Genomic DNA, 9451 nt, shown 5'->3' with positions numbered 1-9451 from the left:
TTCAAACTGAAATATTCGGGCAACTACTATCCGCAAGGTAATGGGTTAGCTGAGTCAACAAATAAAAACCTAATCAGGATTATTAAAAGAACAGTTGACCAAAACCAAAAGAATTGGCACAAAGCTTTGGTAAATGCTTTATGGGCAGATAGAATAACGAAGAAATCTTCAATCGACACTTCTCCCTTTAATTTAGTTTATGGGAAAGAAGTGGTTCTTCCAACTCACTTAGTCATCCCCTCTTTGTCTTTAGCAAAATACATCGATGAAGTATCTACTTCCTCCATACAACTAAGACAAATGGAAATAATTAAATTAGAAGAACAACGAGAACAAGCTAAGAAAACCCATGCTCATCACCAAGCACTAACAAAATCCTCTTTTGATTCAAGCATAAGGACCAGAAAAATTTTTCAGATGGGAGATTTAGTTTTGAAATGGGATAAGGCTCATGAAGAAAAGGGCAAACATATGAAATTTCAAAAGATGTGGCTTGGTCCTTTCAGATTGTTGAAGTCATAGGTCCATCAACGTTTGTGTTGCAGGATTTAGCAGGTCGAAGGGATTCTTTGCCTGTTAATGGAAAAATCCTTAAAATATATTTTCCATAGAATATTATTCTTCTATTTTGTAGAATAGTTTTTCTTTTCTTTTTCATAATAAAATCAGTTGTGAGTGGTTACTACAGGTATTCGCGGAAAGGACACCGATCCTCTTTCAGATTTTGAGCTTTCACTTGTATAAGTAGAATTTTTTTTTGAAAATCTGATTTTTATTATTGACAGATACAATTAAAAACTTTAGCCTAGATATGATACTAGTTTCAACTTCAAAAATTTGTTGAAAGCAACCTTTAGCGAAGGAATTGTTTTATATCAGCACAATGAAAGGTATCAATAGCAAAATAAGGCTTCTCTGTAAGACTGCTGTTTTCAAACTCTATTATTGTCGTCCAGAGCTTTCTTAAGGAAAAACAATGACTTCCTCCTCGCTAAAGAAAATCGCAGCATTCAGAGGAACAATCCGAGAAACACTATATCTCAAAGAATAAGAGGTCTCATCACAAGCCGGCTTATCATGATAAGAGATATTATAACTTGCTGACTTTGCCAATACTGTCCACCAAAACAGGGCAACAACTCAAGAATGTTACAATCAAAAGACAAGGGGTCTCATCACGAGCCAGCTTGTTCAACAAAAGTGTAAATCGAGTGAATGATTGTGTCACAATTTTGGCTACCAAACCAAGACATTGTTCTTTGAGAATAAAAAAGGGAAAAAGTGTCGAAATGGGTTTTTCTTTGAAAAGTTGTAGATAGCCTTAAGCGGGATAAAGGATCATTGCTGGGTAACAGGTAACCCTGTCAAGGCTATGGACAGCTGCTGGCAGTAGAGGCTCTACCTATGACAAACAAGCATATTTTAAAGCCGACACACAGAGAAGACTTTATTTTATCTTTAAAAGACCAAGTAATGGTTGATGTAAATATAAGGACAAAGCCTGAGGAAGCAAGCAATTAGAATAGAAAAAGGTTGAAACAAAATATCATTAATAGGATAAGGCATAATGTACTCTATCTGTCCATAACAAAATTTAGACTTATGAAAATTTTTCTGTTTTGGAAGTTAAGATTCAATAGAAAAGCAGAGATAACTGGTTCTTCCCAGTGAATCGCCATTGTTGTGGCCACCAACAACCCCCCTCTTTGTTTAGTATTAGCAATAACACTAATCAAATGGGGACCCTTAATAAAAAATTCAAAAAAAAAACATTTTGTATAACTTTTTGTATTATACTCCTTGAAATTATGTCGCATCGCGTGGAGAAGATAAAACATCCCCTTATGAGCGTAATAAAAACTGCGAAGAAGCGACGCGAAATTCATCGCATCACACACATTAAGAAGCGCTCTTAAATGAAAATCTTAGGGAATCTCGGACGACCGATGTGCAACGTCGCATATCGCAATATCGCATAAACAACACACAATGATTTAATGACTCATGTGATCCGTGATGCTGCGATCTGTGATAAACGCGATCTACGATAACCCGATCTAAAAAAAATTGCGATGACACATCTAGGTAATGCAATGACGCGATGCTGCTATCGCCCATCGCAAATTTCCTCGGCTCAACATTCAAGAAAAGCTATCTAGAAACCAAAATTAGGCGCGCGCCTTAAAAGAAATTAATGAACATATGCCAAAGTGTTAATGAAGGACGGTTTTGTGTTTTTCGAAGAGTCAATTCACGATGGGTGTCATGATTTTATACATTCATAGAGGTTAGAGCTTTTGTATCAGTATTTATTATCATTACTCTTTTCCTTTGTGTGAACTGCAGGAATGAAAAACAGGAAACAATATGAAGCAATGAGCAAGAAACATCTAAGGAAAAGGGGAAAGCGTCAATGCTCGGAGAACGGAGAAGAGATGCCTTCATAAACGGATGCTGCATGCAACAGAACCACATATTCCAGAGTATCACTCAACAGATGCTGAGGTCGATAGGTGATTCAACATTCAGGGTCAGAAAGCTCACAAAAGCAGCATGTTTACCAAAAATCTTGAAACTTCTACTTGGTAAAGGAAAAAGGTGCTAAAGAAGGAAAACACACCAGAAAAGCCTGGAATAAAGAACAGAGGTAGTTTTCGATGCGCAATTGTTCAAAAAGCAAAGTCCCTAACTTGCTTAGTCATTCGCAAGTCCGGAAACCGAAATAGCAAAAGCAGAAGCAGTTTGAGAGAAATTTGGGTTGTTGCCAAGTATATACGCAGTAAATTCGCCCAACCATAAGATAATTCTCAAAAATATCTTCTAGTGTACTAAAAAGTGGTGCCAGCGCTTGCCATTCTGTTTGCGTAACTCAAACAAAAGAAGAAGGCAACCAGCCGACTCTTCCCAGGCAAATGTTGAATGCTCGCAACATTTAAGGAGCAAATGCAGAAATAGTTAGGAGTTAGATTCAGTTTTTAGAAATAGTTTTGCTTTAGAAGAAGGGCGGTCATTTAAACCGTATCCTATTTTTATGTAATTAAGTTATTTAGTTAGCAGTATTTAAACCCTTCTCATGCATTTGGAGAAGGGTCCAGAAATTTGTCAAAAACTTGTCCTCAGAACATGCACTTTTGCACCCTCAGAGGGGGTTTTGATGGATGGATGGATCAAGGTTTATTAATGTTTGCATTTGATGTTTGCTACTGATGTTGCACTTTTGTACTCTTAGTAGATGTTAGAGCAAGGAGAGATAAATCATTGTTTCTTGAAGCTTATGAGTAGGATCAGTCATAAATGGTACTTTTATCTCTTGGCCATTTCTGCTTATATTCTTAAAGTGATATATAGTTTTTAGTTGTTTATATGTTATTGCATGAATGTGTGAGTTACCATTTGGCACTTTTGTATGGTGGAGTCATTTATTTATGTTTGATATATGAATAACTTATTATGCGATATGTTGTTCACAATTGTTTTGCCTAACTTTTTATGCAAAGTGGTTCATCATAAATTGATTTCCATTCTTATGATAGCTGAATGATCTTTATTACCAGTTATTGTTTGAAATATTTTTATATCGCATAATAGAAGAAATACACCCCGGGTTAGCATATATTAGATGTGCTGTTTTTCATTAGATTACAAATACAATGCCATCGGGGAGGAGCGGGGTGTGGAGTGAACTCTTTGTTGCATCCAAATTCTTTGGTACTTTGGCTTTCCCTTTCCATGGAGGTCTAGTATAGAGTTAGGTTAGAGTTAGGTAAAGTGTGTTTCTTTACCGTTGTACATTTTGTAACTTACAATCCGACGGTCACGATATGTAGTGATCCGACGGTTCACTCTCACCTCGGTATTACTGACACTTGATCCGTGGCTTGACACCCGATTGGTCCATGAGTTCTATTTAAAGCGCATGGAGGGTCATTGTTCAGGTAATCCGTGCATGAGAGAAGCTTATGTAAATTTTCATTCTTTGATTAATAAATTGCCTGTAGTACCCACGTTGGGACAGGCCGTGGACTGTTTCCCTCCTTGCACTTTGAGGGTTTTAACCACGTCAAAAATATTGGTGTATTGATTTGAGATCTGGTTGTGAGCGGTGTCCTTTTGGTATTCTTTCTGAGGAACTTACCCTGTAAATTCCTACATGGTATCAGAGCTATTTGAGGGCCGCGTCCGTTGGTGATCCAAATCTGAAGCCGGTAGAACTGCATGCGGCTGTCGTTTCCTAGATCTGCTGTTTCTAACTGCTTTCGGGCCGAGAGGACTACTCTGTTGCGTTCGGAGCATCTGTTCCAGTGAGGAACCCTTTCGTTTCACGCGAAAAGGTTTCCGGTAGCCCTAGCTGCGTCATTTTTCAGATCGGGAGGTATACAGTGTTTTTTTTGCAGTTTACTGTTATTTTCTCTCTGCTTATTTCGGTCTCAGTTTATTTAGCCTTTTTTTTAACCGGATCTATACCTTTCATTTCTGTGTATGCTCTTTGCCCTGCGACTCTGTGCGATTTGGGCAAATCAGAAACAGAAAGGAAGGATTTTTCTCATGCATATGCTCTTTTCCCTGCACCTTAGTGTGATCTCGGAAAATCAGAAACATTGAGAAAAATATTTAGTTTTTCGGCTAAAACTAACTTTGAGATTTTTTTTTTAAATTTCTAGTTTTTTAGCTAAAGCTAACTTCGAGCCGTAAGGTTCGTTTTTCTTTGCATATTCGTGTTGGGTTTTGTGTTTTGTGTTTTGTAGGGAAAAAGAGCCTTCTCAAGGCAAGCACGCAAACCAAGCCCCCCCCCCCCCCCCCCTCTCTCTCTCTCTCTCTCTCTCTCTCAAATTTTTTGTATAGATCAATTGGTTCAAAGCTATTTTAAGAGAGTAGAGGTCTTGGGTTCAAGTCTCCATTTTGTGGGGGCGGATTTTTTCATTCCCGCACATTCGCGCACTTTGCCGGCACCGTCAACAATTGTTTTTCAAAAAGTCATAACTTCTTCATCCGGAAGCCTTTTTCAGAGCCGTTTTTTTTAAAACCGCCTATTTTTTCGAGATCTATCCATTGGAACACTTACTTTCAGCATCTTCAGCTTCAGCTTTTTAAAAAAAATGGAAAGTCCATGCCAAGTCATTCTTGACAGCACTAACTACTTCCAATGGGTAGCCTACATGGGAGATTTACTTAGAAGTAAAGGTCTCTACAGAATAGCCACAGACCAAGAGAAGAAACCAAAAGATGAAGACAAGGCGGCAAAATGGGAAAATAGACAAGATCAAGCACGTGGTTTGATAGGGATGTCTGTTTCTCCTGATCTTAGATTCCACATTGCAGAACTTGAGACTCCTCATGAAGCATTAGAAAAACTTGCTAAAGTTTTTGGAATTAAAAATGAAATTAGAGCCCATCAACTTGAAAATGAGCTGCTTACTTTGGATCCTAATAATTTTTCTTGCATTGAAGATTTCTTGTCCAAATTCAAGACCCTTAGATATCTCTTGGAAGGTGTTAAAGTTAAGAAAGAAGATGGTAACCTTATTTATTCCATCCTTACTAAGTTGGGACCAGCCTACTCTGTATTTGTTTCCACTTTCCATTCTATAAGGGAAGCTTTCATTTGTCAAGGACAAGAATACAAGGCCCCTTCCTTTGACTCCTTTTGTGATTCCTTAATAAAAGAACAAGAAAAACTCTTACACCTTGGTCTTCTTAATCTTGGAAACTCTTCCACGAAAGCGTTAGCTGCCCAGCAGCAACCAAATTCAAAGAATCCTAAGAAGTCATATCCTCAAAAGAATGGTCCTAAACCATCTCAGCCTCAAAATGAAAGATCATTTCAGCAAAATGATAAGACCAATAAAAACAAATGGAAGAAGTCTGATAGACATTGTAACTTTTGTAATCGAGATGGCCACTTAGAATCTAAATGCTTTAAGAAGATGGAAGCCTTGGAATCCGCAATGAAGAAACATAACATCCATGTGGAGCCTACTTCAACTTCAACTTCCGGAATGGCACTTTCTGCATGTCATTATCAATCATCTCAGTCTGGTTATGCATTAAATGTATCTTCTTCTTCTTCTTCTCATTCTCATGAGTGGCTCATTGATTCTGGAGCCTCTTGTCACATGGCCAAAAATCAAGCCATGTTTTCTTCTTTAAATGATTGTAACACCAAAAATATATATATTGGTGATGATAGATCTCTTAATGTTGTAGGGACTGGAACTGTTCATCTAGACAATGGTCAGTTTAATGATGTATTATGTGTTCCAACCTTATCCTGCAACCTTCTATCTGTCTATCAGATAACTCATTTAGGTGAAGGTAAAATTGTTGAATTTTCACCTCATGATGTTGTAATCAAGGATCTAAAAGATCCTAAACAGATTCTAGCTACTGGTCTTGCTGATGATTCCAAAAGGTTGTATAAGTTTCACAACTTTGGGTCATCAAATCTTCCCTCAGTATTTGTTGCTCATAATGATGAAGTGAGCAAACTTTGGCATGAGCGATTTGGTCACTTAAACTATCGCTCCCTTCAGCATCTATGTAAAGAAAATATGGTGACAGGTCTTCCTATGGTATCTTGCAGAGATGGTGTTTGTTCCGGATGTGTACTCGGAAAACATCATCGGGACAGTTTTGACAAACGTGCCTCTTGGCACGCCTCAGCCCCTTTACAGCTTGTGCACAGTGATTTATGTGGTCCTCTTCCTGTTGCTTCATTCTCTGGCTGCAAGTACTTCTTAACTTTCATTGATGATTTCTCCAGACGCACTTGGGTATACTTCTTAAAACTCAAGAGTGAAGTATTTAACACTTTTTTGGCCTTCAAAGCCTTTGTTGAAAAACAATCTGGACATCAAATTCTTAAGCTAAGAACTGATAATGGTGGAGAATATGTTAAAAACACATTCATCAACTTTTGCACCGAAAATGGAATTCAAATGCAACATACTGTTCCATACACTCCACAACAAAATGGTGTAGCTGAAAGGAAAAATTGCACCTTAAAGGAAATGGCTAATTGTATGCTGCAATCTAAAGGACTCAGTCTTAGTTTTTGGGCCGAAGCAATTAATTATGCAAATTATATAATCAATCGCACTCCTACTAAGGTTCTAGAGAATATCACCCCAGAAGAAGCTTGGAGTTCCATTAAACCAGATGTAAGTCACTTTCGTGTGTTTGGAAGTGAAGCATGGGCCCATATTCCAGATGAAAAGCATAAAGCTTTAGAACCTAAGAGTGAGAAATGTACTTTTGTTGGATATTCTGAAGATGTAAAAGGTTATAGACTTATTCCATTTAAGTCCAAAAATGTTATCATTAGAAGAGATGTAAAATTTGATGAAACTAAATCGGCCTGCGAGCCTAGTCCAGCGGATGTGCCACCTCTTCCTATCTCTTCTACTTTTGAAAACATTTCTTCTTCAGATGATGAAAGCGAGGATGATAATCCTCCCCCAACTTCTCAGGATCCTCAACTTCCAAGATGGGTCCGTGCTACTCGGGATGCAGCAGGTGATCTTGCTGGTGATCCTACAGATCAGCGACGTACTCGTTCTCAGTTTAAAAGAGCCTCTTCTTTACTGGCTCAAGCTCCAGTAAATCATGATCCTGACACTTTTGCAGAAGCTTCAGGCCATCCACATTGGGAAGCAGCTATGAATGAAGAATATCATTCATTGATGACAAATGATACATGGGATCTTGTTCCTCTACCAAAGGGACGCAAACTTGTTAGATGTAAATGGGTTTACAGAACCAAGTATGGACCAGATGGGAAAGTTGATAAACATAAAGCTCGTCTTGTTGCTAAGGGCTTTTCACAGGTTGAAGGCATTGACTACACTGAAACCTTCTCCCTTGTTTCCAAAATGAACTCTATCCGCCTTGTTCTTTCCCTTGCTGCCTCTTTAAAATGGGAAGTCCATCAGATGGATGTTAAATCTGCCTTCTTGCATGGGGACTTGCAGGAAGAAATCTATATGGAACAACCAATTGGCTTCATACAAACAGACTCCAGCCTTGTTTATCGACTTAAGAAATCCCTTTATGGCCTCAAGCAAGCTCCTCGGGCTTGGTATGCCAAAATGGATAGCTTTCTTTTAGAATCTGGCTTTTCTAGGTGTCATTCTGACAATACTGTCTACACCAAGAAAGTGGGCAACTCTCTTATCATCCTTGTTCTTTATGTTGATGATCTTATTCTTACTGGTAGTGATCCCAACCTTATAAACCATGTGAATTCCAGCCTTAAAAAGAAATTTGAAATGACAGACTTAGGACACTTACACTATTTTCTTGGTCTTCAAGTCTTGCAATCCCAAGAGGGTATTTTCCTTTCCCAGTCCAAGTATGCTTGTGATATTCTTCGTCATTTTCACATGGAAGACTGTAAGCCAGCCCCTTCTCCCTTTCAGTCTGGAGTCAAACTTTCAGTCTCTTGTACTTCTCCTGAAGTTGATGCTACCTTATACCGTCAACTTGTCGGAAAACTCTTGTATTTAACCCATACTCGTCCTGATCTTTCCTTTGCTGTTGGCCTTGTTGCTCGTTTTATGCAAAACCCCCGTGAAAGTCATTGGAAAGCAGCTAAAAGAATAATTCGTTATGTTCGAGTTACAGTACAGTTTGGGATTCATTACAGTGCCAAAGCAGCTCCTCTGTTAGTTCGTTTCACTGATTCTGATTGGGCTGGTGACCCTGATGATCGTAAGTCTACTGCCGGTTATGTCTTCACTCTTGGTTCAGGACCTATTACATGGGCTTGTAAGAATCAGGCTGCCATTTCTCTTTCGTCAGCAGAAGCAGAGTATCGTGGTGCCATGGAAGCTAGTAAGGAAGCCTTGTGGCTTCGTCAAATCCTATCAGAGTTTGGCTTTGAGCAGCAGCATCCAACCACACTTTGGTGTGATAATCAAAGTGCCATTCAGCTATGCAAAGATCCAGTCCAGCATCAGCGCAGCAAACACATTGAACTACACATGCACTTCATCAGAAAGCTCATTCATGACCATGTTCTTGAAGTGCAATATTGTCCAACAGATGATCAGGTTGCAGACATCTTCACAAAGGTTCTCATAGAGGCGAAGTTCACTAAACTTCGATATATGCTTGGAGTTCAGGAAGTTGTCACTAAGGGGGGATAGGCTCTAGTGCCTCCTTCCTTCTCCTATTGTGTCATATTTGTAAATCCTTCAATCCTATCCCAAGTTGTTCTTAAGGGGGGATGTTAGGATATTCCGACACATAGGATATAGTTAAGTTCAACTTGGTCTAGTATAGAGTTAGGTTAGAGTTAGGTAAAGTGTGTTTCTTTACCGTTGTACATTTTGTAACTTACAATCCGACGGTCACGATATGTAGTGATCCGACGGTTCACTCTCACCTCGGTATTACCGACACTTGATCCGTGGCTTGACACCCGATTGGTCCATGAGTTCTATTTAAAGCGCAT

This window comes from Pinus tabuliformis, chromosome 9 (assembly GCF_031772625.1).
Source record: "Pinus tabuliformis cultivar Carrire ecotype Pingquan chromosome 9, CPIR1, whole genome shotgun sequence".
Classification (NCBI taxonomy): Eukaryota; Viridiplantae; Streptophyta; class Pinopsida; order Pinales; family Pinaceae; genus Pinus; species Pinus tabuliformis.
This window is presented reverse-complemented; position numbering follows the sequence as displayed.